At 46.9% G+C, this 27112-nt stretch overlaps 16 non-coding genes and 1 pseudogene across 16 annotated transcripts; all 17 read left to right on the top strand.

Annotated features, from left to right (window-relative positions):
* The first annotated feature begins 1383 nt into the window (after positions 1-1383).
* On the top strand, positions 1384-1576 carry LOC142264842 (U2 spliceosomal RNA). Its single transcript, XR_012731269.1, has one exon. It is a non-coding gene; the product is annotated as a U2 spliceosomal RNA (small nuclear RNA).
* A 1387-nt stretch (positions 1577-2963) lies between these two features.
* LOC142264886 (U2 spliceosomal RNA) lies at positions 2964-3154 on the top strand. The gene has a single exon (XR_012731305.1). It is a non-coding gene; the product is annotated as a U2 spliceosomal RNA (small nuclear RNA).
* A 1387-nt stretch (positions 3155-4541) lies between these two features.
* LOC142264887 (U2 spliceosomal RNA) lies at positions 4542-4732 on the top strand. The gene has a single exon (XR_012731306.1). It is a non-coding gene; the product is annotated as a U2 spliceosomal RNA (small nuclear RNA).
* A 1387-nt stretch (positions 4733-6119) lies between these two features.
* LOC142264889 (U2 spliceosomal RNA) lies at positions 6120-6310 on the top strand. The gene has a single exon (XR_012731307.1). It is a non-coding gene; the product is annotated as a U2 spliceosomal RNA (small nuclear RNA).
* Positions 6311-7697: 1387 nt separating this feature from the next.
* On the top strand, positions 7698-7888 carry LOC142264890 (U2 spliceosomal RNA). The gene has a single exon (XR_012731308.1). It is a non-coding gene; the product is annotated as a U2 spliceosomal RNA (small nuclear RNA).
* A 1387-nt stretch (positions 7889-9275) lies between these two features.
* LOC142264891 (U2 spliceosomal RNA) lies at positions 9276-9466 on the top strand. The gene has a single exon (XR_012731309.1). It is a non-coding gene; the product is annotated as a U2 spliceosomal RNA (small nuclear RNA).
* A 1387-nt stretch (positions 9467-10853) lies between these two features.
* On the top strand, positions 10854-11044 carry LOC142264892 (U2 spliceosomal RNA). The gene has a single exon (XR_012731310.1). It is a non-coding gene; the product is annotated as a U2 spliceosomal RNA (small nuclear RNA).
* A 1387-nt stretch (positions 11045-12431) lies between these two features.
* Positions 12432-12622, top strand: LOC142264893 (U2 spliceosomal RNA). Its single transcript, XR_012731311.1, has one exon. It is a non-coding gene; the product is annotated as a U2 spliceosomal RNA (small nuclear RNA).
* Positions 12623-14009: 1387 nt separating this feature from the next.
* LOC142264894 (U2 spliceosomal RNA) lies at positions 14010-14200 on the top strand. Its single transcript, XR_012731312.1, has one exon. It is a non-coding gene; the product is annotated as a U2 spliceosomal RNA (small nuclear RNA).
* A 1387-nt stretch (positions 14201-15587) lies between these two features.
* On the top strand, positions 15588-15778 carry LOC142264895 (U2 spliceosomal RNA). The gene has a single exon (XR_012731313.1). It is a non-coding gene; the product is annotated as a U2 spliceosomal RNA (small nuclear RNA).
* Positions 15779-17165: 1387 nt separating this feature from the next.
* Positions 17166-17356, top strand: LOC142264897 (U2 spliceosomal RNA). Its single transcript, XR_012731315.1, has one exon. It is a non-coding gene; the product is annotated as a U2 spliceosomal RNA (small nuclear RNA).
* Positions 17357-18743: 1387 nt separating this feature from the next.
* On the top strand, positions 18744-18934 carry LOC142264898 (U2 spliceosomal RNA). Its single transcript, XR_012731316.1, has one exon. It is a non-coding gene; the product is annotated as a U2 spliceosomal RNA (small nuclear RNA).
* Positions 18935-20321: 1387 nt separating this feature from the next.
* LOC142264900 (U2 spliceosomal RNA) lies at positions 20322-20512 on the top strand. The gene has a single exon (XR_012731317.1). It is a non-coding gene; the product is annotated as a U2 spliceosomal RNA (small nuclear RNA).
* A 1387-nt stretch (positions 20513-21899) lies between these two features.
* LOC142264901 (U2 spliceosomal RNA) lies at positions 21900-22090 on the top strand. The gene has a single exon (XR_012731318.1). It is a non-coding gene; the product is annotated as a U2 spliceosomal RNA (small nuclear RNA).
* Positions 22091-23477: 1387 nt separating this feature from the next.
* On the top strand, positions 23478-23668 carry LOC142264902 (U2 spliceosomal RNA). The gene has a single exon (XR_012731319.1). It is a non-coding gene; the product is annotated as a U2 spliceosomal RNA (small nuclear RNA).
* A 1387-nt stretch (positions 23669-25055) lies between these two features.
* On the top strand, positions 25056-25197 carry LOC142264852 (U2 spliceosomal RNA; annotated as a pseudogene).
* A 698-nt stretch (positions 25198-25895) lies between these two features.
* Positions 25896-26091, top strand: LOC142264847 (U2 spliceosomal RNA). Its single transcript, XR_012731273.1, has one exon. It is a non-coding gene; the product is annotated as a U2 spliceosomal RNA (small nuclear RNA).
* Positions 26092-27112: the final 1021 nt, after the last annotated feature.

Raw genomic sequence — 27112 nt, forward strand, 5'->3', positions numbered from 1 at the left:
GGCGGCTTGTCACAATGCCCCCCGATGACATCACAATAGCGCTGCTGCCTAGAAAACAAGCTGCGCAGAAGAAGTTGTTCTTTGGGTGGGAGGGTGGGCTAGTGGAAGGAGGGGGCAATCTCTTTTTTTCCCGGGTGGTAGGGGGATGACAGGAGAAGGGAAGCGGGTGGTGAGAAAGGTACAGAGGGCAGGGTTTGGGGGCTGGGAAGGAAAGGGAAAAGATTAGGGTTTGGGGATGATGAAAGGGCTTTCTACGGGTAAGGATGGCAAAGGGTGGCAGTGACGGAAAGTCAGGCAACCTGTCCTGTCCGTCTTTTTGTATCGTGAATTGGAAAGACTGCAAGGGGGAGGGGAGTTGCTTGCGCCCTAAAGGAGGAGTTATTCAGATTCATTGCAGTGGGCGGCGGCTGCAAAACGCACCATTCTTCTTGTTTTGGCTCTGCAAAGCAGCCTTTTCAAGGGTTGGCTTGGGTGACAAAATGTCTTGTGTAGGCGTGGGTTTGTCTCCCTCTCGCTCTCTCTCCCTAAGATGTGTCCGGCATAGGCCAGGGTGCCACTCGAGGCCCAAACCAATTCTGGTTATCGCTTCTCGGCCTTTTGGCTAAGATCAAGTGTAGTGTTGTTCGAAAAGGTGGTTTAAGCTCCAGGCCACCTTAGTACAATGATACAATGCACACTGGAAGGTTGCGCTTGCTAGTACTCTGGGTGGATAGTATATTCATCTAGTGGAAAACATGGCCCTACCAGGATCGAGGCTATTAGACTGAGTAAGGATGGGGGGCTATGGTACAACGTGCCCCAGGACTGACGACCCTGGAGTGAGTCTGAGCTTGCTGGCTTGGGACCCCGGCAAGCCTTGGGCTCTGTAACACACCGTACCTTGCCTTTTCATACTTTTTGAGCATATTACCCTATCCCGGCCTTCTGGCTAGGAAGGGAAATTTTTATAATCCCGGTTGGAGGTCTGGTCAGCTTTGGGCTGAGAAACTAACACCCGGTTGGAGGTCCGGGTCAGCTTCGGCTGAGAAACCAACACCCGGTTGGAGGTCTGGGTCAGCTTCGGCTGAGAAACCAACACCCGGTTGGAGGTCCGGTTAGCCTTGGGCTGAGAAACCAACACCGGTTGACGGTCCGGGCAGTTTCGGCTGCGAAACCAACAACTAGTAGCTCTCTACTCCACTTGGGTAAGATGCCTGGGTGGACGCTGGGAGCAACGACAAGGCTCAACCAGGCTTCGGCTTGGGGGAGTACCGAAGATCCCTGACCCTTGCTGTGGCCTTCTGGCTCGGAGGGACGGGGTTGATTTTTGGGGACCCTCTCCTCACGGTGGGGTCCACACGAATCCTAGCCTTTGCACTGTTTTTGGTGTGACTTCGGTCATGCATTTTTTGTGGTGCTTTGGAAAGCTTCATTAAATCAAAAATCTGTTCTTATCAGTTTAATATCTGATACGTCCCCTATCTGGGGACCATATATTAAATGGATTTTTAGAACAGGGAGATGGAAAAAGAGCTTGCTCTGTCCACTCCACGCATTGACCTGGTATTGCAGTACCTCCAGGAACGGTGCACCCCTTCTTAACCCAGTTTCCAAAAGCAGAACTCAATTCACCTGATTCATATTAGCCCGATTTAATGAATTGGAAGAAAGCATACGTCTTCATATGCACCTCAATTTGGCCCATTCACTTTTCACACTTCCTCCTTTTGTTTTTTATCTTTCACACTTTTGACTTTCTTTATTCATCCAAATAGCAAACTCATCACCACTCAACCTGACCAACTCGGCTATGTCCCCGTGCTGCAGTTCTCTGTCTTATCTAGATCATTTGCAATTGAATGGAATAGATCCCTTTTGGACAAAGTGGATTCACCTGCTGCTGCAGTGACCACAGGTGTGATAACATCTAGAATTGGCATCTGGTGCGATCTCTCCGCTTCCACTCCAAAGAAAGTTACCTGTTTATTCCTATCATGCATTGGTTTTTGGGGTTTTCTTTGAGTAATGATGATCTCTTTAGTAGTCTGTTGGCGCCCTCTCCTGGAGGAATAGTTTGCTTGCTCTTGGACATTCTAAAAGAGAGGTCATGATAGACATTGAGCTTCTGAGCTCAATTGGGGACAGTCATGGGTGATGAATGTTTGCAACCTACTGCGAAGCCTCATACCGCAATATAAGGAACGTCAAATACTAAGAAAGGGCGGCCTATGAAAGAATTACTACTTTCAATAAGTACACTTAAACGGCTAATTGGGAATAGAAAAACTGTAAAAAGCCCTCTGAGAAAGCCCCCCTCTAACCTTTGATAGTAAGCTTTTCTGTAGTCTGCCTGTTGATGTATTTTCCGTTTGAACTGTGCACAACATGAAGAGACGGAACACTGGCGGCTTGTCACAATGCCCCCCGATGACATCACAATAGCGCTGCTGCCTAGAAAACAAGCTGCGCAGAAGAAGTTGTTCTTTGGGTGGGAGGGTGGGCTAGTGGAAGGAGGGGGCAATCTCTTTTTTTCCCGGGTGGTAGGGGGATGACAGGAGAAGGGAAGCGGGTGGTGAGAAAGGTACAGAGGGCAGGGTTTGGGGGCTGGGAAGGAAAGGGAAAAGATTAGGGTTTGGGGATGATGAAAGGGCTTTCTACGGGTAAGGATGGCAAAGGGTGGCAGTGACGGAAAGTCAGGCAACCTGTCCTGTCCGTCTTTTTGTATCGTGAATTGGAAAGACTGCAAGGGGGAGGGGAGTTGCTTGCGCCCTAAAGGAGGAGTTATTCAGATTCATTGCAGTGGGCGGCGGCTGCAAAACGCACCATTCTTCTTGTTTTGGCTCTGCAAAGCAGCCTTTTCAAGGGTTGGCTTGGGTGACAAAATGTCTTGTGTAGGCGTGGGTTTGTCTCCCTCTCGCTCTCTCTCCCTAAGATGTGTCCGGCATAGGCCAGGGTGCCACTCGAGGCCCAAACCAATTCTGGTTATCGCTTCTCGGCCTTTTGGCTAAGATCAAGTGTAGTATCTGTTCTTATCAGTTTAATATCTGATACGTCCCCTATCTGGGGACCATATATTAAATGGATTTTTAGAACAGGGAGATGGAAAAAGAGCTTGCTCTGTCCACTCCACGCATTGACCTGGTATTGCAGTACCTCCAGGAACGGTGCACCCCTTCTTAACCCAGTTTCCAAAAGCAGAACTCAATTCACCTGATTCATATTAGCCCAATTTAATGAATTGGAAGAAAGCATACGTCTTCATATGCACCTCAATTTGGCCCATTCACTTTTCACACTTCCTCCTTTTGTTTTTTATCTTTCACACTTTTGACTTTCTTTATTCATCCAAATAGCAAACTCATCACCACTCAACCTGACCAACTCGGCTATGTCCCCGTGCTGCAGTTCTCTGTCTTATCTAGATCATTTGCAATTGAATGGAATAGATCCCTTTTGGACAAAGTGGATTCACCTGCTGCTGCAGTGACCACAGGTGTGATAACATCTAGAATTGGCATCTGGTGCGATCTCTCCGCTTCCACTCCAAAGAAAGTTACCTGTTTATTCCTATCATGCATTGGTTTTTGGGGTTTTCTTTGAGTAATGATGATCTCTTTAGTAGTCTGTTGGCGCCCTCTCCTGGAGGAATAGTTTGCTTGCTCTTGGACATTCTAAAAGAGAGGTCATGATAGACATTGAGCTTCTGAGCTCAATTGGGGACAGTCATGGGTGATGAATGTTTGCAACCTACTGCGAAGCCTCATACCGCAATATAAGGAACGTCAAATACTAAGAAAGGGCGGCCTATGAAAGAATTACTACTTTCAATAAGTACACTTAAACGGCTAATTGGGAATAGAAAAACTGTAAAAAGCCCTCTGAGAAAGCCCCCCTCTAACCTTTGATAGTAAGCTTTTCTGTAGTCTGCCTGTTGATGTATTTTCCGTTTGAACTGTGCACAACATGAAGAGACGGAACACTGGCGGCTTGTCACAATGCCCCCCGATGACATCACAATAGCGCTGCTGCCTAGAAAACAAGCTGCGCAGAAGAAGTTGTTCTTTGGGTGGGAGGGTGGGCTAGTGGAAGGAGGGGGCAATCTCTTTTTTTCCCGGGTGGTAGGGGGATGACAGGAGAAGGGAAGCGGGTGGTGAGAAAGGTACAGAGGGCAGGGTTTGGGGGCTGGGAAGGAAAGGGAAAAGATTAGGGTTTGGGGATGATGAAAGGGCTTTCTACGGGTAAGGATGGCAAAGGGTGGCAGTGACGGAAAGTCAGGCAACCTGTCCTGTCCGTCTTTTTGTATCGTGAATTGGAAAGACTGCAAGGGGGAGGGGAGTTGCTTGCGCCCTAAAGGAGGAGTTATTCAGATTCATTGCAGTGGGCGGCGGCTGCAAAACGCACCATTCTTCTTGTTTTGGCTCTGCAAAGCAGCCTTTTCAAGGGTTGGCTTGGGTGACAAAATGTCTTGTGTAGGCGTGGGTTTGTCTCCCTCTCGCTCTCTCTCCCTAAGATGTGTCCGGCATAGGCCAGGGTGCCACTCGAGGCCCAAACCAATTCTGGTTATCGCTTCTCGGCCTTTTGGCTAAGATCAAGTGTAGTATCTGTTCTTATCAGTTTAATATCTGATACGTCCCCTATCTGGGGACCATATATTAAATGGATTTTTAGAACAGGGAGATGGAAAAAGAGCTTGCTCTGTCCACTCCACGCATTGACCTGGTATTGCAGTACCTCCAGGAACGGTGCACCCCTTCTTAACCCAGTTTCCAAAAGCAGAACTCAATTCACCTGATTCATATTAGCCCGATTTAATGAATTGGAAGAAAGCATACGTCTTCATATGCACCTCAATTTGGCCCATTCACTTTTCACACTTCCTCCTTTTGTTTTTTATCTTTCACACTTTTGACTTTCTTTATTCATCCAAATAGCAAACTCATCACCACTCAACCTGACCAACTCGGCTATGTCCCCGTGCTGCAGTTCTCTGTCTTATCTAGATCATTTGCAATTGAATGGAATAGATCCCTTTTGGACAAAGTGGATTCACCTGCTGCTGCAGTGACCACAGGTGTGATAACATCTAGAATTGGCATCTGGTGCGATCTCTCCGCTTCCACTCCAAAGAAAGTTACCTGTTTATTCCTATCATGCATTGGTTTTTGGGGTTTTCTTTGAGTAATGATGATCTCTTTAGTAGTCTGTTGGCGCCCTCTCCTGGAGGAATAGTTTGCTTGCTCTTGGACATTCTAAAAGAGAGGTCATGATAGACATTGAGCTTCTGAGCTCAATTGGGGACAGTCATGGGTGATGAATGTTTGCAACCTACTGCGAAGCCTCATACCGCAATATAAGGAACGTCAAATACTAAGAAAGGGCGGCCTATGAAAGAATTACTACTTTCAATAAGTACACTTAAACGGCTAATTGGGAATAGAAAAACTGTAAAAAGCCCTCTGAGAAAGCCCCCCTCTAACCTTTGATAGTAAGCTTTTCTGTAGTCTGCCTGTTGATGTATTTTCCGTTTGAACTGTGCACAACATGAAGAGACGGAACACTGGCGGCTTGTCACAATGCCCCCCGATGACATCACAATAGCGCTGCTGCCTAGAAAACAAGCTGCGCAGAAGAAGTTGTTCTTTGGGTGGGAGGGTGGGCTAGTGGAAGGAGGGGGCAATCTCTTTTTTTCCCGGGTGGTAGGGGGATGACAGGAGAAGGGAAGCGGGTGGTGAGAAAGGTACAGAGGGCAGGGTTTGGGGGCTGGGAAGGAAAGGGAAAAGATTAGGGTTTGGGGATGATGAAAGGGCTTTCTACGGGTAAGGATGGCAAAGGGTGGCAGTGACGGAAAGTCAGGCAACCTGTCCTGTCCGTCTTTTTGTATCGTGAATTGGAAAGACTGCAAGGGGGAGGGGAGTTGCTTGCGCCCTAAAGGAGGAGTTATTCAGATTCATTGCAGTGGGCGGCGGCTGCAAAACGCACCATTCTTCTTGTTTTGGCTCTGCAAAGCAGCCTTTTCAAGGGTTGGCTTGGGTGACAAAATGTCTTGTGTAGGCGTGGGTTTGTCTCCCTCTCGCTCTCTCTCCCTAAGATGTGTCCGGCATAGGCCAGGGTGCCACTCGAGGCCCAAACCAATTCTGGTTATCGCTTCTCGGCCTTTTGGCTAAGATCAAGTGTAGTATCTGTTCTTATCAGTTTAATATCTGATACGTCCCCTATCTGGGGACCATATATTAAATGGATTTTTAGAACAGGGAGATGGAAAAAGAGCTTGCTCTGTCCACTCCACGCATTGACCTGGTATTGCAGTACCTCCAGGAACGGTGCACCCCTTCTTAACCCAGTTTCCAAAAGCAGAACTCAATTCACCTGATTCATATTAGCCCGATTTAATGAATTGGAAGAAAGCATACGTCTTCATATGCACCTCAATTTGGCCCATTCACTTTTCACACTTCCTCCTTTTGTTTTTTATCTTTCACACTTTTGACTTTCTTTATTCATCCAAATAGCAAACTCATCACCACTCAACCTGACCAACTCGGCTATGTCCCCGTGCTGCAGTTCTCTGTCTTATCTAGATCATTTGCAATTGAATGGAATAGATCCCTTTTGGACAAAGTGGATTCACCTGCTGCTGCAGTGACCACAGGTGTGATAACATCTAGAATTGGCATCTGGTGCGATCTCTCCGCTTCCACTCCAAAGAAAGTTACCTGTTTATTCCTATCATGCATTGGTTTTTGGGGTTTTCTTTGAGTAATGATGATCTCTTTAGTAGTCTGTTGGCGCCCTCTCCTGGAGGAATAGTTTGCTTGCTCTTGGACATTCTAAAAGAGAGGTCATGATAGACATTGAGCTTCTGAGCTCAATTGGGGACAGTCATGGGTGATGAATGTTTGCAACCTACTGCGAAGCCTCATACCGCAATATAAGGAACGTCAAATACTAAGAAAGGGCGGCCTATGAAAGAATTACTACTTTCAATAAGTACACTTAAACGGCTAATTGGGAATAGAAAAACTGTAAAAAGCCCTCTGAGAAAGCCCCCCTCTAACCTTTGATAGTAAGCTTTTCTGTAGTCTGCCTGTTGATGTATTTTCCGTTTGAACTGTGCACAACATGAAGAGACGGAACACTGGCGGCTTGTCACAATGCCCCCCGATGACATCACAATAGCGCTGCTGCCTAGAAAACAAGCTGCGCAGAAGAAGTTGTTCTTTGGGTGGGAGGGTGGGCTAGTGGAAGGAGGGGGCAATCTCTTTTTTTCCCGGGTGGTAGGGGGATGACAGGAGAAGGGAAGCGGGTGGTGAGAAAGGTACAGAGGGCAGGGTTTGGGGGCTGGGAAGGAAAGGGAAAAGATTAGGGTTTGGGGATGATGAAAGGGCTTTCTACGGGTAAGGATGGCAAAGGGTGGCAGTGACGGAAAGTCAGGCAACCTGTCCTGTCCGTCTTTTTGTATCGTGAATTGGAAAGACTGCAAGGGGGAGGGGAGTTGCTTGCGCCCTAAAGGAGGAGTTATTCAGATTCATTGCAGTGGGCGGCGGCTGCAAAACGCACCATTCTTCTTGTTTTGGCTCTGCAAAGCAGCCTTTTCAAGGGTTGGCTTGGGTGACAAAATGTCTTGTGTAGGCGTGGGTTTGTCTCCCTCTCGCTCTCTCTCCCTAAGATGTGTCCGGCATAGGCCAGGGTGCCACTCGAGGCCCAAACCAATTCTGGTTATCGCTTCTCGGCCTTTTGGCTAAGATCAAGTGTAGTATCTGTTCTTATCAGTTTAATATCTGATACGTCCCCTATCTGGGGACCATATATTAAATGGATTTTTAGAACAGGGAGATGGAAAAAGAGCTTGCTCTGTCCACTCCACGCATTGACCTGGTATTGCAGTACCTCCAGGAACGGTGCACCCCTTCTTAACCCAGTTTCCAAAAGCAGAACTCAATTCACCTGATTCATATTAGCCCGATTTAATGAATTGGAAGAAAGCATACGTCTTCATATGCACCTCAATTTGGCCCATTCACTTTTCACACTTCCTCCTTTTGTTTTTTATCTTTCACACTTTTGACTTTCTTTATTCATCCAAATAGCAAACTCATCACCACTCAACCTGACCAACTCGGCTATGTCCCCGTGCTGCAGTTCTCTGTCTTATCTAGATCATTTGCAATTGAATGGAATAGATCCCTTTTGGACAAAGTGGATTCACCTGCTGCTGCAGTGACCACAGGTGTGATAACATCTAGAATTGGCATCTGGTGCGATCTCTCCGCTTCCACTCCAAAGAAAGTTACCTGTTTATTCCTATCATGCATTGGTTTTTGGGGTTTTCTTTGAGTAATGATGATCTCTTTAGTAGTCTGTTGGCGCCCTCTCCTGGAGGAATAGTTTGCTTGCTCTTGGACATTCTAAAAGAGAGGTCATGATAGACATTGAGCTTCTGAGCTCAATTGGGGACAGTCATGGGTGATGAATGTTTGCAACCTACTGCGAAGCCTCATACCGCAATATAAGGAACGTCAAATACTAAGAAAGGGCGGCCTATGAAAGAATTACTACTTTCAATAAGTACACTTAAACGGCTAATTGGGAATAGAAAAACTGTAAAAAGCCCTCTGAGAAAGCCCCCCTCTAACCTTTGATAGTAAGCTTTTCTGTAGTCTGCCTGTTGATGTATTTTCCGTTTGAACTGTGCACAACATGAAGAGACGGAACACTGGCGGCTTGTCACAATGCCCCCCGATGACATCACAATAGCGCTGCTGCCTAGAAAACAAGCTGCGCAGAAGAAGTTGTTCTTTGGGTGGGAGGGTGGGCTAGTGGAAGGAGGGGGCAATCTCTTTTTTTCCCGGGTGGTAGGGGGATGACAGGAGAAGGGAAGCGGGTGGTGAGAAAGGTACAGAGGGCAGGGTTTGGGGGCTGGGAAGGAAAGGGAAAAGATTAGGGTTTGGGGATGATGAAAGGGCTTTCTACGGGTAAGGATGGCAAAGGGTGGCAGTGACGGAAAGTCAGGCAACCTGTCCTGTCCGTCTTTTTGTATCGTGAATTGGAAAGACTGCAAGGGGGAGGGGAGTTGCTTGCGCCCTAAAGGAGGAGTTATTCAGATTCATTGCAGTGGGCGGCGGCTGCAAAACGCACCATTCTTCTTGTTTTGGCTCTGCAAAGCAGCCTTTTCAAGGGTTGGCTTGGGTGACAAAATGTCTTGTGTAGGCGTGGGTTTGTCTCCCTCTCGCTCTCTCTCCCTAAGATGTGTCCGGCATAGGCCAGGGTGCCACTCGAGGCCCAAACCAATTCTGGTTATCGCTTCTCGGCCTTTTGGCTAAGATCAAGTGTAGTATCTGTTCTTATCAGTTTAATATCTGATACGTCCCCTATCTGGGGACCATATATTAAATGGATTTTTAGAACAGGGAGATGGAAAAAGAGCTTGCTCTGTCCACTCCACGCATTGACCTGGTATTGCAGTACCTCCAGGAACGGTGCACCCCTTCTTAACCCAGTTTCCAAAAGCAGAACTCAATTCACCTGATTCATATTAGCCCGATTTAATGAATTGGAAGAAAGCATACGTCTTCATATGCACCTCAATTTGGCCCATTCACTTTTCACACTTCCTCCTTTTGTTTTTTATCTTTCACACTTTTGACTTTCTTTATTCATCCAAATAGCAAACTCATCACCACTCAACCTGACCAACTCGGCTATGTCCCCGTGCTGCAGTTCTCTGTCTTATCTAGATCATTTGCAATTGAATGGAATAGATCCCTTTTGGACAAAGTGGATTCACCTGCTGCTGCAGTGACCACAGGTGTGATAACATCTAGAATTGGCATCTGGTGCGATCTCTCCGCTTCCACTCCAAAGAAAGTTACCTGTTTATTCCTATCATGCATTGGTTTTTGGGGTTTTCTTTGAGTAATGATGATCTCTTTAGTAGTCTGTTGGCGCCCTCTCCTGGAGGAATAGTTTGCTTGCTCTTGGACATTCTAAAAGAGAGGTCATGATAGACATTGAGCTTCTGAGCTCAATTGGGGACAGTCATGGGTGATGAATGTTTGCAACCTACTGCGAAGCCTCATACCGCAATATAAGGAACGTCAAATACTAAGAAAGGGCGGCCTATGAAAGAATTACTACTTTCAATAAGTACACTTAAACGGCTAATTGGGAATAGAAAAACTGTAAAAAGCCCTCTGAGAAAGCCCCCCTCTAACCTTTGATAGTAAGCTTTTCTGTAGTCTGCCTGTTGATGTATTTTCCGTTTGAACTGTGCACAACATGAAGAGACGGAACACTGGCGGCTTGTCACAATGCCCCCCGATGACATCACAATAGCGCTGCTGCCTAGAAAACAAGCTGCGCAGAAGAAGTTGTTCTTTGGGTGGGAGGGTGGGCTAGTGGAAGGAGGGGGCAATCTCTTTTTTTCCCGGGTGGTAGGGGGATGACAGGAGAAGGGAAGCGGGTGGTGAGAAAGGTACAGAGGGCAGGGTTTGGGGGCTGGGAAGGAAAGGGAAAAGATTAGGGTTTGGGGATGATGAAAGGGCTTTCTACGGGTAAGGATGGCAAAGGGTGGCAGTGACGGAAAGTCAGGCAACCTGTCCTGTCCGTCTTTTTGTATCGTGAATTGGAAAGACTGCAAGGGGGAGGGGAGTTGCTTGCGCCCTAAAGGAGGAGTTATTCAGATTCATTGCAGTGGGCGGCGGCTGCAAAACGCACCATTCTTCTTGTTTTGGCTCTGCAAAGCAGCCTTTTCAAGGGTTGGCTTGGGTGACAAAATGTCTTGTGTAGGCGTGGGTTTGTCTCCCTCTCGCTCTCTCTCCCTAAGATGTGTCCGGCATAGGCCAGGGTGCCACTCGAGGCCCAAACCAATTCTGGTTATCGCTTCTCGGCCTTTTGGCTAAGATCAAGTGTAGTATCTGTTCTTATCAGTTTAATATCTGATACGTCCCCTATCTGGGGACCATATATTAAATGGATTTTTAGAACAGGGAGATGGAAAAAGAGCTTGCTCTGTCCACTCCACGCATTGACCTGGTATTGCAGTACCTCCAGGAACGGTGCACCCCTTCTTAACCCAGTTTCCAAAAGCAGAACTCAATTCACCTGATTCATATTAGCCCGATTTAATGAATTGGAAGAAAGCATACGTCTTCATATGCACCTCAATTTGGCCCATTCACTTTTCACACTTCCTCCTTTTGTTTTTTATCTTTCACACTTTTGACTTTCTTTATTCATCCAAATAGCAAACTCATCACCACTCAACCTGACCAACTCGGCTATGTCCCCGTGCTGCAGTTCTCTGTCTTATCTAGATCATTTGCAATTGAATGGAATAGATCCCTTTTGGACAAAGTGGATTCACCTGCTGCTGCAGTGACCACAGGTGTGATAACATCTAGAATTGGCATCTGGTGCGATCTCTCCGCTTCCACTCCAAAGAAAGTTACCTGTTTATTCCTATCATGCATTGGTTTTTGGGGTTTTCTTTGAGTAATGATGATCTCTTTAGTAGTCTGTTGGCGCCCTCTCCTGGAGGAATAGTTTGCTTGCTCTTGGACATTCTAAAAGAGAGGTCATGATAGACATTGAGCTTCTGAGCTCAATTGGGGACAGTCATGGGTGATGAATGTTTGCAACCTACTGCGAAGCCTCATACCGCAATATAAGGAACGTCAAATACTAAGAAAGGGCGGCCTATGAAAGAATTACTACTTTCAATAAGTACACTTAAACGGCTAATTGGGAATAGAAAAACTGTAAAAAGCCCTCTGAGAAAGCCCCCCTCTAACCTTTGATAGTAAGCTTTTCTGTAGTCTGCCTGTTGATGTATTTTCCGTTTGAACTGTGCACAACATGAAGAGACGGAACACTGGCGGCTTGTCACAATGCCCCCCGATGACATCACAATAGCGCTGCTGCCTAGAAAACAAGCTGCGCAGAAGAAGTTGTTCTTTGGGTGGGAGGGTGGGCTAGTGGAAGGAGGGGGCAATCTCTTTTTTTCCCGGGTGGTAGGGGGATGACAGGAGAAGGGAAGCGGGTGGTGAGAAAGGTACAGAGGGCAGGGTTTGGGGGCTGGGAAGGAAAGGGAAAAGATTAGGGTTTGGGGATGATGAAAGGGCTTTCTACGGGTAAGGATGGCAAAGGGTGGCAGTGACGGAAAGTCAGGCAACCTGTCCTGTCCGTCTTTTTGTATCGTGAATTGGAAAGACTGCAAGGGGGAGGGGAGTTGCTTGCGCCCTAAAGGAGGAGTTATTCAGATTCATTGCAGTGGGCGGCGGCTGCAAAACGCACCATTCTTCTTGTTTTGGCTCTGCAAAGCAGCCTTTTCAAGGGTTGGCTTGGGTGACAAAATGTCTTGTGTAGGCGTGGGTTTGTCTCCCTCTCGCTCTCTCTCCCTAAGATGTGTCCGGCATAGGCCAGGGTGCCACTCGAGGCCCAAACCAATTCTGGTTATCGCTTCTCGGCCTTTTGGCTAAGATCAAGTGTAGTATCTGTTCTTATCAGTTTAATATCTGATACGTCCCCTATCTGGGGACCATATATTAAATGGATTTTTAGAACAGGGAGATGGAAAAAGAGCTTGCTCTGTCCACTCCACGCATTGACCTGGTATTGCAGTACCTCCAGGAACGGTGCACCCCTTCTTAACGCAGTTTCCAAAAGCAGAACTCAATTCACCTGATTCATATTAGCCCGATTTAATGAATTGGAAGAAAGCATACGTCTTCATATGCACCTCAATTTGGCCCATTCACTTTTCACACTTCCTCCTTTTGTTTTTTATCTTTCACACTTTTGACTTTCTTTATTCATCCAAATAGCAAACTCATCACCACTCAACCTGACCAACTCGGCTATGTCCCCGTGCTGCAGTTCTCTGTCTTATCTAGATCATTTGCAATTGAATGGAATAGATCCCTTTTGGACAAAGTGGATTCACCTGCTGCTGCAGTGACCACAGGTGTGATAACATCTAGAATTGGCATCTGGTGCGATCTCTCCGCTTCCACTCCAAAGAAAGTTACCTGTTTATTCCTATCATGCATTGGTTTTTGGGGTTTTCTTTGAGTAATGATGATCTCTTTAGTAGTCTGTTGGCGCCCTCTCCTGGAGGAATAGTTTGCTTGCTCTTGGACATTCTAAAAGAGAGGTCATGATAGACATTGAGCTTCTGAGCTCAATTGGGGACAGTCATGGGTGATGAATGTTTGCAACCTACTGCGAAGCCTCATACCGCAATATAAGGAACGTCAAATACTAAGAAAGGGCGGCCTATGAAAGAATTACTACTTTCAATAAGTACACTTAAACGGCTAATTGGGAATAGAAAAACTGTAAAAAGCCCTCTGAGAAAGCCCCCCTCTAACCTTTGATAGTAAGCTTTTCTGTAGTCTGCCTGTTGATGTATTTTCCGTTTGAACTGTGCACAACATGAAGAGACGGAACACTGGCGGCTTGTCACAATGCCCCCCGATGACATCACAATAGCGCTGCTGCCTAGAAAACAAGCTGCGCAGAAGAAGTTGTTCTTTGGGTGGGAGGGTGGGCTAGTGGAAGGAGGGGGCAATCTCTTTTTTTCCCGGGTGGTAGGGGGATGACAGGAGAAGGGAAGCGGGTGGTGAGAAAGGTACAGAGGGCAGGGTTTGGGGGCTGGGAAGGAAAGGGAAAAGATTAGGGTTTGGGGATGATGAAAGGGCTTTCTACGGGTAAGGATGGCAAAGGGTGGCAGTGACGGAAAGTCAGGCAACCTGTCCTGTCCGTCTTTTTGTATCGTGAATTGGAAAGACTGCAAGGGGGAGGGGAGTTGCTTGCGCCCTAAAGGAGGAGTTATTCAGATTCATTGCAGTGGGCGGCGGCTGCAAAACGCACCATTCTTCTTGTTTTGGCTCTGCAAAGCAGCCTTTTCAAGGGTTGGCTTGGGTGACAAAATGTCTTGTGTAGGCGTGGGTTTGTCTCCCTCTCGCTCTCTCTCCCTAAGATGTGTCCGGCATAGGCCAGGGTGCCACTCGAGGCCCAAACCAATTCTGGTTATCGCTTCTCGGCCTTTTGGCTAAGATCAAGTGTAGTATCTGTTCTTATCAGTTTAATATCTGATACGTCCCCTATCTGGGGACCATATATTAAATGGATTTTTAGAACAGGGAGATGGAAAAAGAGCTTGCTCTGTCCACTCCACGCATTGACCTGGTATTGCAGTACCTCCAGGAACGGTGCACCCCTTCTTAACCCAGTTTCCAAAAGCAGAACTCAATTCACCTGATTCATATTAGCCCGATTTAATGAATTGGAAGAAAGCATACGTCTTCATATGCACCTCAATTTGGCCCATTCACTTTTCACACTTCCTCCTTTTGTTTTTTATCTTTCACACTTTTGACTTTCTTTATTCATCCAAATAGCAAACTCATCACCACTCAACCTGACCAACTCGGCTATGTCCCCGTGCTGCAGTTCTCTGTCTTATCTAGATCATTTGCAATTGAATGGAATAGATCCCTTTTGGACAAAGTGGATTCACCTGCTGCTGCAGTGACCACAGGTGTGATAACATCTAGAATTGGCATCTGGTGCGATCTCTCCGCTTCCACTCCAAAGAAAGTTACCTGTTTATTCCTATCATGCATTGGTTTTTGGGGTTTTCTTTGAGTAATGATGATCTCTTTAGTAGTCTGTTGGCGCCCTCTCCTGGAGGAATAGTTTGCTTGCTCTTGGACATTCTAAAAGAGAGGTCATGATAGACATTGAGCTTCTGAGCTCAATTGGGGACAGTCATGGGTGATGAATGTTTGCAACCTACTGCGAAGCCTCATACCGCAATATAAGGAACGTCAAATACTAAGAAAGGGCGGCCTATGAAAGAATTACTACTTTCAATAAGTACACTTAAACGGCTAATTGGGAATAGAAAAACTGTAAAAAGCCCTCTGAGAAAGCCCCCCTCTAACCTTTGATAGTAAGCTTTTCTGTAGTCTGCCTGTTGATGTATTTTCCGTTTGAACTGTGCACAACATGAAGAGACGGAACACTGGCGGCTTGTCACAATGCCCCCCGATGACATCACAATAGCGCTGCTGCCTAGAAAACAAGCTGCGCAGAAGAAGTTGTTCTTTGGGTGGGAGGGTGGGCTAGTGGAAGGAGGGGGCAATCTCTTTTTTTCCCGGGTGGTAGGGGGATGACAGGAGAAGGGAAGCGGGTGGTGAGAAAGGTACAGAGGGCAGGGTTTGGGGGCTGGGAAGGAAAGGGAAAAGATTAGGGTTTGGGGATGATGAAAGGGCTTTCTACGGGTAAGGATGGCAAAGGGTGGCAGTGACGGAAAGTCAGGCAACCTGTCCTGTCCGTCTTTTTGTATCGTGAATTGGAAAGACTGCAAGGGGGAGGGGAGTTGCTTGCGCCCTAAAGGAGGAGTTATTCAGATTCATTGCAGTGGGCGGCGGCTGCAAAACGCACCATTCTTCTTGTTTTGGCTCTGCAAAGCAGCCTTTTCAAGGGTTGGCTTGGGTGACAAAATGTCTTGTGTAGGCGTGGGTTTGTCTCCCTCTCGCTCTCTCTCCCTAAGATGTGTCCGGCATAGGCCAGGGTGCCACTCGAGGCCCAAACCAATTCTGGTTATCGCTTCTCGGCCTTTTGGCTAAGATCAAGTGTAGTATCTGTTCTTATCAGTTTAATATCTGATACGTCCCCTATCTGGGGACCATATATTAAATGGATTTTTAGAACAGGGAGATGGAAAAAGAGCTTGCTCTGTCCACTCCACGCATTGACCTGGTATTGCAGTACCTCCAGGAACGGTGCACCCCTTCTTAACCCAGTTTCCAAAAGCAGAACTCAATTCACCTGATTCATATTAGCCCGATTTAATGAATTGGAAGAAAGCATACGTCTTCATATGCACCTCAATTTGGCCCATTCACTTTTCACACTTCCTCCTTTTGTTTTTTATCTTTCACACTTTTGACTTTCTTTATTCATCCAAATAGCAAACTCATCACCACTCAACCTGACCAACTCGGCTATGTCCCCGTGCTGCAGTTCTCTGTCTTATCTAGATCATTTGCAATTGAATGGAATAGATCCCTTTTGGACAAAGTGGATTCACCTGCTGCTGCAGTGACCACAGGTGTGATAACATCTAGAATTGGCATCTGGTGCGATCTCTCCGCTTCCACTCCAAAGAAAGTTACCTGTTTATTCCTATCATGCATTGGTTTTTGGGGTTTTCTTTGAGTAATGATGATCTCTTTAGTAGTCTGTTGGCGCCCTCTCCTGGAGGAATAGTTTGCTTGCTCTTGGACATTCTAAAAGAGAGGTCATGATAGACATTGAGCTTCTGAGCTCAATTGGGGACAGTCATGGGTGATGAATGTTTGCAACCTACTGCGAAGCCTCATACCGCAATATAAGGAACGTCAAATACTAAGAAAGGGCGGCCTATGAAAGAATTACTACTTTCAATAAGTACACTTAAACGGCTAATTGGGAATAGAAAAACTGTAAAAAGCCCTCTGAGAAAGCCCCCCTCTAACCTTTGATAGTAAGCTTTTCTGTAGTCTGCCTGTTGATGTATTTTCCGTTTGAACTGTGCACAACATGAAGAGACGGAACACTGGCGGCTTGTCACAATGCCCCCCGATGACATCACAATAGCGCTGCTGCCTAGAAAACAAGCTGCGCAGAAGAAGTTGTTCTTTGGGTGGGAGGGTGGGCTAGTGGAAGGAGGGGGCAATCTCTTTTTTTCCCGGGTGGTAGGGGGATGACAGGAGAAGGGAAGCGGGTGGTGAGAAAGGTACAGAGGGCAGGGTTTGGGGGCTGGGAAGGAAAGGGAAAAGATTAGGGTTTGGGGATGATGAAAGGGCTTTCTACGGGTAAGGATGGCAAAGGGTGGCAGTGACGGAAAGTCAGGCAACCTGTCCTGTCCGTCTTTTTGTATCGTGAATTGGAAAGACTGCAAGGGGGAGGGGAGTTGCTTGCGCCCTAAAGGAGGAGTTATTCAGATTCATTGCAGTGGGCGGCGGCTGCAAAACGCACCATTCTTCTTGTTTTGGCTCTGCAAAGCAGCCTTTTCAAGGGTTGGCTTGGGTGACAAAATGTCTTGTGTAGGCGTGGGTTTGTCTCCCTCTCGCTCTCTCTCCCTAAGATGTGTCCGGCATAGGCCAGGGTGCCACTCGAGGCCCAAACCAATTCTGGTTATCGCTTCTCGGCCTTTTGGCTAAGATCAAGTGTAGTATCTGTTCTTATCAGTTTAATATCTGATACGTCCCCTATCTGGGGACCATATATTAAATGGATTTTTAGAACAGGGAGATGGAAAAAGAGCTTGCTCTGTCCACTCCACGCATTGACCTGGTATTGCAGTACCTCCAGGAACGGTGCACCCCTTCTTAACCCAGTTTCCAAAAGCAGAACTCAATTCACCTGATTCATATTAGCCCGATTTAATGAATTGGAAGAAAGCATACGTCTTCATATGCACCTCAATTTGGCCCATTCACTTTTCACACTTCCTCCTTTTGTTTTTTATCTTTCACACTTTTGACTTTCTTTATTCATCCAAATAGCAAACTCATCACCACTCAACCTGACCAACTCGGCTATGTCCCCGTGCTGCAGTTCTCTGTCTTATCTAGATCATTTGCAATTGAATGGAATAGATCCCTTTTGGACAAAGTGGATTCACCTGCTGCTGCAGTGACCACAGGTGTGATAACATCTAGAATTGGCATCTGGTGCGATCTCTCCGCTTCCACTCCAAAGAAAGTTACCTGTTTATTCCTATCATGCATTGGTTTTTGGGGTTTTCTTTGAGTAATGATGATCTCTTTAGTAGTCTGTTGGCGCCCTCTCCTGGAGGAATAGTTTGCTTGCTCTTGGACATTCTAAAAGAGAGGTCATGATAGACATTGAGCTTCTGAGCTCAATTGGGGACAGTCATGGGTGATGAATGTTTGCAACCTACTGCGAAGCCTCATACCGCAATATAAGGAACGTCAAATACTAAGAAAGGGCGGCCTATGAAAGAATTACTACTTTCAATAAGTACACTTAAACGGCTAATTGGGAATAGAAAAACTGTAAAAAGCCCTCTGAGAAAGCCCCCCTCTAACCTTTGATAGTAAGCTTTTCTGTAGTCTGCCTGTTGATGTATTTTCCGTTTGAACTGTGCACAACATGAAGAGACGGAACACTGGCGGCTTGTCACAATGCCCCCCGATGACATCACAATAGCGCTGCTGCCTAGAAAACAAGCTGCGCAGAAGAAGTTGTTCTTTGGGTGGGAGGGTGGGCTAGTGGAAGGAGGGGGCAATCTCTTTTTTTCCCGGGTGGTAGGGGGATGACAGGAGAAGGGAAGCGGGTGGTGAGAAAGGTACAGAGGGCAGGGTTTGGGGGCTGGGAAGGAAAGGGAAAAGATTAGGGTTTGGGGATGATGAAAGGGCTTTCTACGGGTAAGGATGGCAAAGGGTGGCAGTGACGGAAAGTCAGGCAACCTGTCCTGTCCGTCTTTTTGTATCGTGAATTGGAAAGACTGCAAGGGGGAGGGGAGTTGCTTGCGCCCTAAAGGAGGAGTTATTCAGATTCATTGCAGTGGGCGGCGGCTGCAAAACGCACCATTCTTCTTGTTTTGGCTCTGCAAAGCAGCCTTTTCAAGGGTTGGCTTGGGTGACAAAATGTCTTGTGTAGGCGTGGGTTTGTCTCCCTCTCGCTCTCTCTCCCTAAGATGTGTCCGGCATAGGCCAGGGTGCCACTCGAGGCCCAAACCAATTCTGGTTATCGCTTCTCGGCCTTTTGGCTAAGATCAAGTGTAGTATCTGTTCTTATCAGTTTAATATCTGATACGTCCCCTATCTGGGGACCATATATTAAATGGATTTTTAGAACAGGGAGATGGAAAAAGAGCTTGCTCTGTCCACTCCACGCATTGACCTGGTATTGCAGTACCTCCAGGAACGGTGCACCCCTTCTTAACCCAGTTTCCAAAAGCAGAACTCAATTCACCTGATTCATATTAGCCCGATTTAATGAATTGGAAGAAAGCATACGTCTTCATATGCACCTCAATTTGGCCCATTCACTTTTCACACTTCCTCCTTTTGTTTTTTATCTTTCACACTTTTGACTTTCTTTATTCATCCAAATAGCAAACTCATCACCACTCAACCTGACCAACTCGGCTATGTCCCCGTGCTGCAGTTCTCTGTCTTATCTAGATCATTTGCAATTGAATGGAATAGATCCCTTTTGGACAAAGTGGATTCACCTGCTGCTGCAGTGACCACAGGTGTGATAACATCTAGAATTGGCATCTGGTGCGATCTCTCCGCTTCCACTCCAAAGAAAGTTACCTGTTTATTCCTATCATGCATTGGTTTTTGGGGTTTTCTTTGAGTAATGATGATCTCTTTAGTAGTCTGTTGGCGCCCTCTCCTGGAGGAATAGTTTGCTTGCTCTTGGACATTCTAAAAGAGAGGTCATGATAGACATTGAGCTTCTGAGCTCAATTGGGGACAGTCATGGGTGATGAATGTTTGCAACCTACTGCGAAGCCTCATACCGCAATATAAGGAACGTCAAATACTAAGAAAGGGCGGCCTATGAAAGAATTACTACTTTCAATAAGTACACTTAAACGGCTAATTGGGAATAGAAAAACTGTAAAAAGCCCTCTGAGAAAGCCCCCCTCTAACCTTTGATAGTAAGCTTTTCTGTAGTCTGCCTGTTGATGTATTTTCCGTTTGAACTGTGCACAACATGAAGAGACGGAACACTGGCGGCTTGTCACAATGCCCCCCGATGACATCACAATAGCGCTGCTGCCTAGAAAACAAGCTGCGCAGAAGAAGTTGTTCTTTGGGTGGGAGGGTGGGCTAGTGGAAGGAGGGGGCAATCTCTTTTTTTCCCGGGTGGTAGGGGGATGACAGGAGAAGGGAAGCGGGTGGTGAGAAAGGTACAGAGGGCAGGGTTTGGGGGCTGGGAAGGAAAGGGAAAAGATTAGGGTTTGGGGATGATGAAAGGGCTTTCTACGGGTAAGGATGGCAAAGGGTGGCAGTGACGGAAAGTCAGGCAACCTGTCCTGTCCGTCTTTTTGTATCGTGAATTGGAAAGACTGCAAGGGGGAGGGGAGTTGCTTGCGCCCTAAAGGAGGAGTTATTCAGATTCATTGCAGTGGGCGGCGGCTGCAAAACGCACCATTCTTCTTGTTTTGGCTCTGCAAAGCAGCCTTTTCAAGGGTTGGCTTGGGTGACAAAATGTCTTGTGTAGGCGTGGGTTTGTCTCCCTCTCGCTCTCTCTCCCTAAGATGTGTCCGGCATAGGCCAGGGTGCCACTCGAGGCCCAAACCAATTCTGGTTATCGCTTCTCGGCCTTTTGGCTAAGATCAAGTGTAGTATCTGTTCTTATCAGTTTAATATCTGATACGTCCCCTATCTGGGGACCATATATTAAATGGATTTTTAGAACAGGGAGATGGAAAAAGAGCTTGCTCTGTCCACTCCACGCATTGACCTGGTATTGCAGTACCTCCAGGAACGGTGCACCCCTTCTTAACCCAGTTTCCAAAAGCAGAACTCAATTCACCTGATTCATATTAGCCCGATTTAATGAATTGGAAGAAAGCATACGTCTTCATATGCACCTCAATTTGGCCCATTCACTTTTCACACTTCCTCCTTTTGTTTTTTATCTTTCACACTTTTGACTTTCTTTATTCATCCAAATAGCAAACTCATCACCACTCAACCTGACCAACTCGGCTATGTCCCCGTGCTGCAGTTCTCTGTCTTATCTAGATCATTTGCAATTGAATGGAATAGATCCCTTTTGGACAAAGTGGATTCACCTGCTGCTGCAGTGACCACAGGTGTGATAACATCTAGAATTGGCATCTGGTGCGATCTCTCCGCTTCCACTCCAAAGAAAGTTACCTGTTTATTCCTATCATGCATTGGTTTTTGGGGTTTTCTTTGAGTAATGATGATCTCTTTAGTAGTCTGTTGGCGCCCTCTCCTGGAGGAATAGTTTGCTTGCTCTTGGACATTCTAAAAGAGAGGTCATGATAGACATTGAGCTTCTGAGCTCAATTGGGGACAGTCATGGGTGATGAATGTTTGCAACCTACTGCGAAGCCTCATACCGCAATATAAGGAACGTCAAATACTAAGAAAGGGCGGCCTATGAAAGAATTACTACTTTCAATAAGTACACTTAAACGGCTAATTGGGAATAGAAAAACTGTAAAAAGCCCTCTGAGAAAGCCCCCCTCTAACCTTTGATAGTAAGCTTTTCTGTAGTCTGCCTGTTGATGTATTTTCCGTTTGAACTGTGCACAACATGAAGAGACGGAACACTGGCGGCTTGTCACAATGCCCCCCGATGACATCACAATAGCGCTGCTGCCTAGAAAACAAGCTGCGCAGAAGAAGTTGTTCTTTGGGTGGGAGGGTGGGCTAGTGGAAGGAGGGGGCAATCTCTTTTTTTCCCGGGTGGTAGGGGGATGACAGGAGAAGGGAAGCGGGTGGTGAGAAAGGTACAGAGGGCAGGGTTTGGGGGCTGGGAAGGAAAGGGAAAAGATTAGGGTTTGGGGATGATGAAAGGGCTTTCTACGGGTAAGGATGGCAAAGGGTGGCAGTGACGGAAAGTCAGGCAACCTGTCCTGTCCGTCTTTTTGTATCGTGAATTGGAAAGACTGCAAGGGGGAGGGGAGTTGCTTGCGCCCTAAAGGAGGAGTTATTCAGATTCATTGCAGTGGGCGGCGGCTGCAAAACGCACCATTCTTCTTGTTTTGGCTCTGCAAAGCAGCCTTTTCAAGGATTGGCTTGGGTGACAAAATGTCTTGTGTAGGCGTGGGTTTGTCTCCCTCTCGCTCTCTCTCCCTAAGATGTGTCCGGCATAGGCCAGGGTGCCACTCGAGGCCCAAACCAATTCTGGTTATCGCTTCTCGGCCTTTTGGCTAAGATCAAGTGTAGTATCTGTTCTTATCAGTTTAATATCTGATACGTCCCCTATCTGGGGACCATATATTAAATGGATTTTTAGAACAGGGAGATGGAAAAAGAGCTTGCTCTGTCCACTCCACGCATTGACCTGGTATTGCAGTACCTCCAGGAACGGTGCACCCCTTCTTAACCCAGTTTCCAAAAGCAGAACTCAATTCACCTGATTCATATTAGCCCGATTTAATGAATTGGAAGAAAGCATACGTCTTCATATGCACCTCAATTTGGCCCATTCACTTTTCACACTTCCTCCTTCTGTTTTTTATCTTTCACACTTTTGACTTTCTTTATTCATCCAAATAGCAAACTCATCACCACTCAACCTGACCAACTCGGCTATGTCCCCGTGCTGCAGTTCTCTGTCTTATCTAGATCATTTGCAATTGAATGGAATAGATCCCTTTTGGACAAAGTGGATTCACCTGCTGCTGCAGTGACCACAGGTGTGATAACATCTAGAATTGGCATCTGGTGCGATCTCTCCGCTTCCACTCCAAAGAAAGTTACCTGTTTATTCCTATCATGCATTGGTTTTTGGGGTTTTCTTTGAGTAATGATGATCTCTTTAGTAGTCTGTTGGCGCCCTCTCCTGGAGGAATAGTTTGCTTGCTCTTGGACATTCTAAAAGAGAGGTCATGATAGACATTGAGCTTCTGAGCTCAATTGGGGACAGTCATGGGTGATGAATGTTTGCAACCTACTGCGAAGCCTCATACCGCAATATAAGGAACGTCAAATACTAAGAAAGGGCGGCCTATGAAAGAATTACTACTTTCAATAAGTACACTTAAACGGCTAATTGGGAATAGAAAAACTGTAAAAAGCCCTCTGAGAAAGCCCCCCTCTAACCTTTGATAGTAAGCTTTTCTGTAGTCTGCCTGTTGATGTATTTTCCGTTTGAACTGTGCACAACATGAAGAGACGGAACACTGGCGGCTTGTCACAATGCCCCCCGATGACATCACAATAGCGCTGCTGCCTAGAAAACAAGCTGCGCAGAAGAAGTTGTTCTTTGGGTGGGAGGGTGGGCTAGTGGAAGGAGGGGGCAATCTCTTTTTTTCCCGGGTGGTAGGGGGATGACAGGAGAAGGGAAGCGGGTGGTGAGAAAGGTACAGAGGGCAGGGTTTGGGGGCTGGGAAGGAAAGGGAAAAGATTAGGGTTTGGGGATGATGAAAGGGCTTTCTACGGGTAAGGATGGCAAAGGGTGGCAGTGACGGAAAGTCAGGCAACCTGTCCTGTCCGTCTTTTTGTATCGTGAATTGGAAAGACTGCAAGGGGGAGGGGAGTTGCTTGCGCCCTAAAGGAGGAGTTATTCAGATTCATTGCAGTGGGCGGCGGCTGCAAAACGCACCATTCTTCTTGTTTTGGCTCTGCAAAGCAGCCTTTTCAAGGGTTGGCTTGGGTGACAAAATGTCTTGTGTAGGCGTGGGTTTGTCTCCCTCTCGCTCTCTCTCCCTAAGATGTGTCCGGCATAGGCCAGGGTGCCACTCGAGGCCCAAACCAATTCTGGTTATCGCTTCTCGGCCTTTTGGCTAAGATCAAGTGTAGTATCTGTTCTTATCAGTTTAATATCTGATACGTCCCCTATCTGGGGACCATATATTAAATGGATTTTTAGAACAGGGAGATGGAAAAAGAGCTTGCTCTGTCCACTCCACGCATTGACCTGGTATTGCAGTACCTCCAGGAACGGTGCACCCCTTCTTAACCCAGTTTCCAAAAGCAGAACTCAATTCACCTGATTCATATTAGCCCGATTTAATGAATTGGAAGAAAGCATACGTCTTCATATGCACCTCAATTTGGCCCATTCACTTTTCACACTTCCTCCTTTTGTTTTTTATCTTTCACACTTTTGACTTTCTTTATTCATCCAAATAGCAAACTCATCACCACTCAACCTGACCAACTCGGCTATGTCCCCGTGCTGCAGTTCTCTGTCTTATCTAGATCATTTGCAATTGAATGGAATAGATCCCTTTTGGACAAAGTGGATTCACCTGCTGCTGCAGTGACCACAGGTGTGATAACATCTAGAATTGGCATCTGGTGCGATCTCTCCGCTTCCACTCCAAAGAAAGTTACCTGTTTATTCCTATCATGCATTGGTTTTTGGGGTTTTCTTTGAGTAATGATGATCTCTTTAGTAGTCTGTTGGCGCCCTCTCCTGGAGGAATAGTTTGCTTGCTCTTGGACATTCTAAAAGAGAGGTCATGATAGACATTGAGCTTCTGAGCTCAATTGGGGACAGTCATGGGTGATGAATGTTTGCAACCTACTGCGAAGCCTCATACCGCAATATAAGGAACGTCAAATACTAAGAAAGGGCGGCCTATGAAAGAATTACTACTTTCAATAAGTACACTTAAACGGCTAATTGGGAATAGAAAAACTGTAAAAAGCCCTCTGAGAAAGCCCCCCTCTAACCTTTGATAGTAAGCTTTTCTGTAGTCTGCCTGTTGATGTATTTTCCGTTTGAACTGTGCACAACATGAAGAGACGGAACACTGGCGGCTTGTCACAATGCCCCCCGATGACATCACAATAGCGCTGCTGCCTAGAAAACAAGCTGCGCAGAAGAAGTTGTTCTTTGGGTGGGAGGGTGGGCTAGTGGAAGGAGGGGGCAATCTCTTTTTTTCCCGGGTGGTAGGGGGATGACAGGAGAAGGGAAGCGGGTGGTGAGAAAGGTACAGAGGGCAGGGTTTGGGGGCTGGGAAGGAAAGGGAAAAGATTAGGGTTTGGGGATGATGAAAGGGCTTTCTACGGGTAAGGATGGCAAAGGGTGGCAGTGACGGAAAGTCAGGCAACCTGTCCTGTCCGTCTTTTTGTATCGTGAATTGGAAAGACTGCAAGGGGGAGGGGAGTTGCTTGCGCCCTAAAGGAGGAGTTATTCAGATTCATTGCAGTGGGCGGCGGCTGCAAAACGCACCATTCTTCTTGTTTTGGCTCTGCAAAGCAGCCTTTTCAAGGGTTGGCTTGGGTGACAAAATGTCTTGTGTAGGCGTGGGTTTGTCTCCCTCTCGCTCTCTCTCCCTAAGATGTGTCCGGCATAGGCCAGGGTGCCACTCGAGGCCCAAACCAATTCTGGTTATCGCTTCTCGGCCTTTTGGCTAAGATCAAGTGTAGTATCTTTCGAAAAGGTGGTTTAAGGCTCCGGCCACCTTAGTACAATGATGCAATGCACACTGGAAGGTTGCGCTTGTTAGTACTTTGGGAGGATAGTATATCCATCTAGAGGAAACCATGGCCCTACCAGGATCGAGGCTATTAGACTGAGTAAGTGTGAGGGTTATGGTGCAATGTGCCCCAGGAATGGACACCCTGGAGGGAGTCTGAACTTGCTAGGTTGGGACCCTGGTAAGCCTCAGACTCTGTCGCACGCCGCGCCTTGCCTATTCATACTTTCCAAGCATATTGCCCTATCCCGGCCTTCTGGCTAAGAAGGGAAATTTTTATAATCCCGGTCGGAGGTCCGGTCAGCTTTGGGCTGAGAAACCAACACCCGGTTGGAGGTCCGGGTCAGCTTTGGCTGAGAAACCAACACCCGGTTGGAGGTCCGGTTTAGCCTTGGGCTGAGAAACCAACACCCGGTTGGAGGTCCGGGTCAGCTTCGGCTGAGAAACCAACACCCGGTTGGAGGTCCGGTTAGCCTTGGGCTGAGAAACCAACACCGGTTGACGGTCCGGGCAGTTTCGGCTGCGAAACCAACAACTAGTAGCTCTCTACTCCACTTGGGTAAGATGCCTGGGTGGACGCTGGGAGCAACGACAAGGCTCAACCAGGCTTCGGCTTGGGGGAGCACCGAAGATCCCTGACCCTTGCTGTGGCCTTCTGGCTCGGAGGGACGGGGTTGATTTTTGGGGACCCTCTCCTCACGGAGGGGTCCACACGAATCCTAGCCTTTGCACTGTTTTTGGTGTGACTTCGGTCATGCATTTTTTGCGGTGCTTTGGAAAGCTTCATTAAATCAAAATCTGTTCTTATCAGTTTAATATCTGATACGTCCCCTATCTGGGGACCATATATTAAATGGATTTTTAGAACAGGGAGATGGAAAAAGAGCTTGCTCTGTCCACTCCACGCATTGACCTGGTATTGCAGTACCTCCAGGAACGGTGCACCCCTTCTTAACCCAGTTTCCAAAAGCAGAACTCAATTCACCTGATTCATATTAGCCCGATTTAATGAATTGGAAGAAAGCATACGTCTTCATATGCACCTCAATTTGGCCCATTCACTTTTCACACTTCCTCCTTTTGTTTTTTATCTTTCACACTTTTGACTTTCTTTATTCATCCAAATAGCAAACTCATCACCACTCAACCTGACCAACTCGGCTATGTCCCCGTGCTGCAGTTCTCTGTCTTATCTAGATCATTTGCAATTGAATGGAATAGATCCCTTTTGGACAAAGTGGATTCACCTGCTGCTGCAGTGACCACAGGTGTGATAACATCTAGAATTGGCATCTGGTGCGATCTCTCCGCTTCCACTCCAAAGAAAGTTACCTGTTTATTCCTATCATGCATTGGTTTTTGGGGTTTTCTTTGAGTAATGATGATCTCTTTAGTAGTCTGTTGGCGCCCTCTCCTGGAGGAATAGTTTGCTTGCTCTTGGACATTCTAAAAGAGAGGTCATGATAGACATTGAGCTTCTGAGCTCAATTGGGGACAGTCATGGGTGATGAATGTTTGCAACCTACTGCGAAGCCTCATACCGCAATATAAGGAACGTCAAATACTAAGAAAGGGCGGCCTATGAAAGAATTACTACTTTCAATAAGTACACTTAAACGGCTAATTGGGAATAGAAAAACTGTAAAAAGCCCTCTGAGAAAGCCCCCCTCTAACCTTTGATAGTAAGCTTTTCTGTAGTCTGCCTGTTGATGTATTTTCCGTTTGAACTGTGCACAACATGAAGAGACGGAACACTGGCGGCTTGTCACAATGCCCCCCGATGACATCACAATAGCGCTGCTGCCTAGAAAACAAGCTGCGCAGAAGAAGTTGTTCTTTGGGTGGGAGGGTGGGCTAGTGGAAGGAGGGGGCAATCTCTTTTTTTCCCGGGTGGTAGGGGGATGACAGGAGAAGGGAAGCGGGTGGTGAGAAAGGTACAGAGGGCAGGGTTTGGGGGCTGGGAAGGAAAGG

Source organism: Anomaloglossus baeobatrachus, unplaced genomic scaffold, assembly GCF_048569485.1.
Source record: "Anomaloglossus baeobatrachus isolate aAnoBae1 unplaced genomic scaffold, aAnoBae1.hap1 Scaffold_2712, whole genome shotgun sequence".
Lineage (NCBI taxonomy): Eukaryota > Metazoa > Chordata > Amphibia > Anura > Aromobatidae > Anomaloglossus > Anomaloglossus baeobatrachus.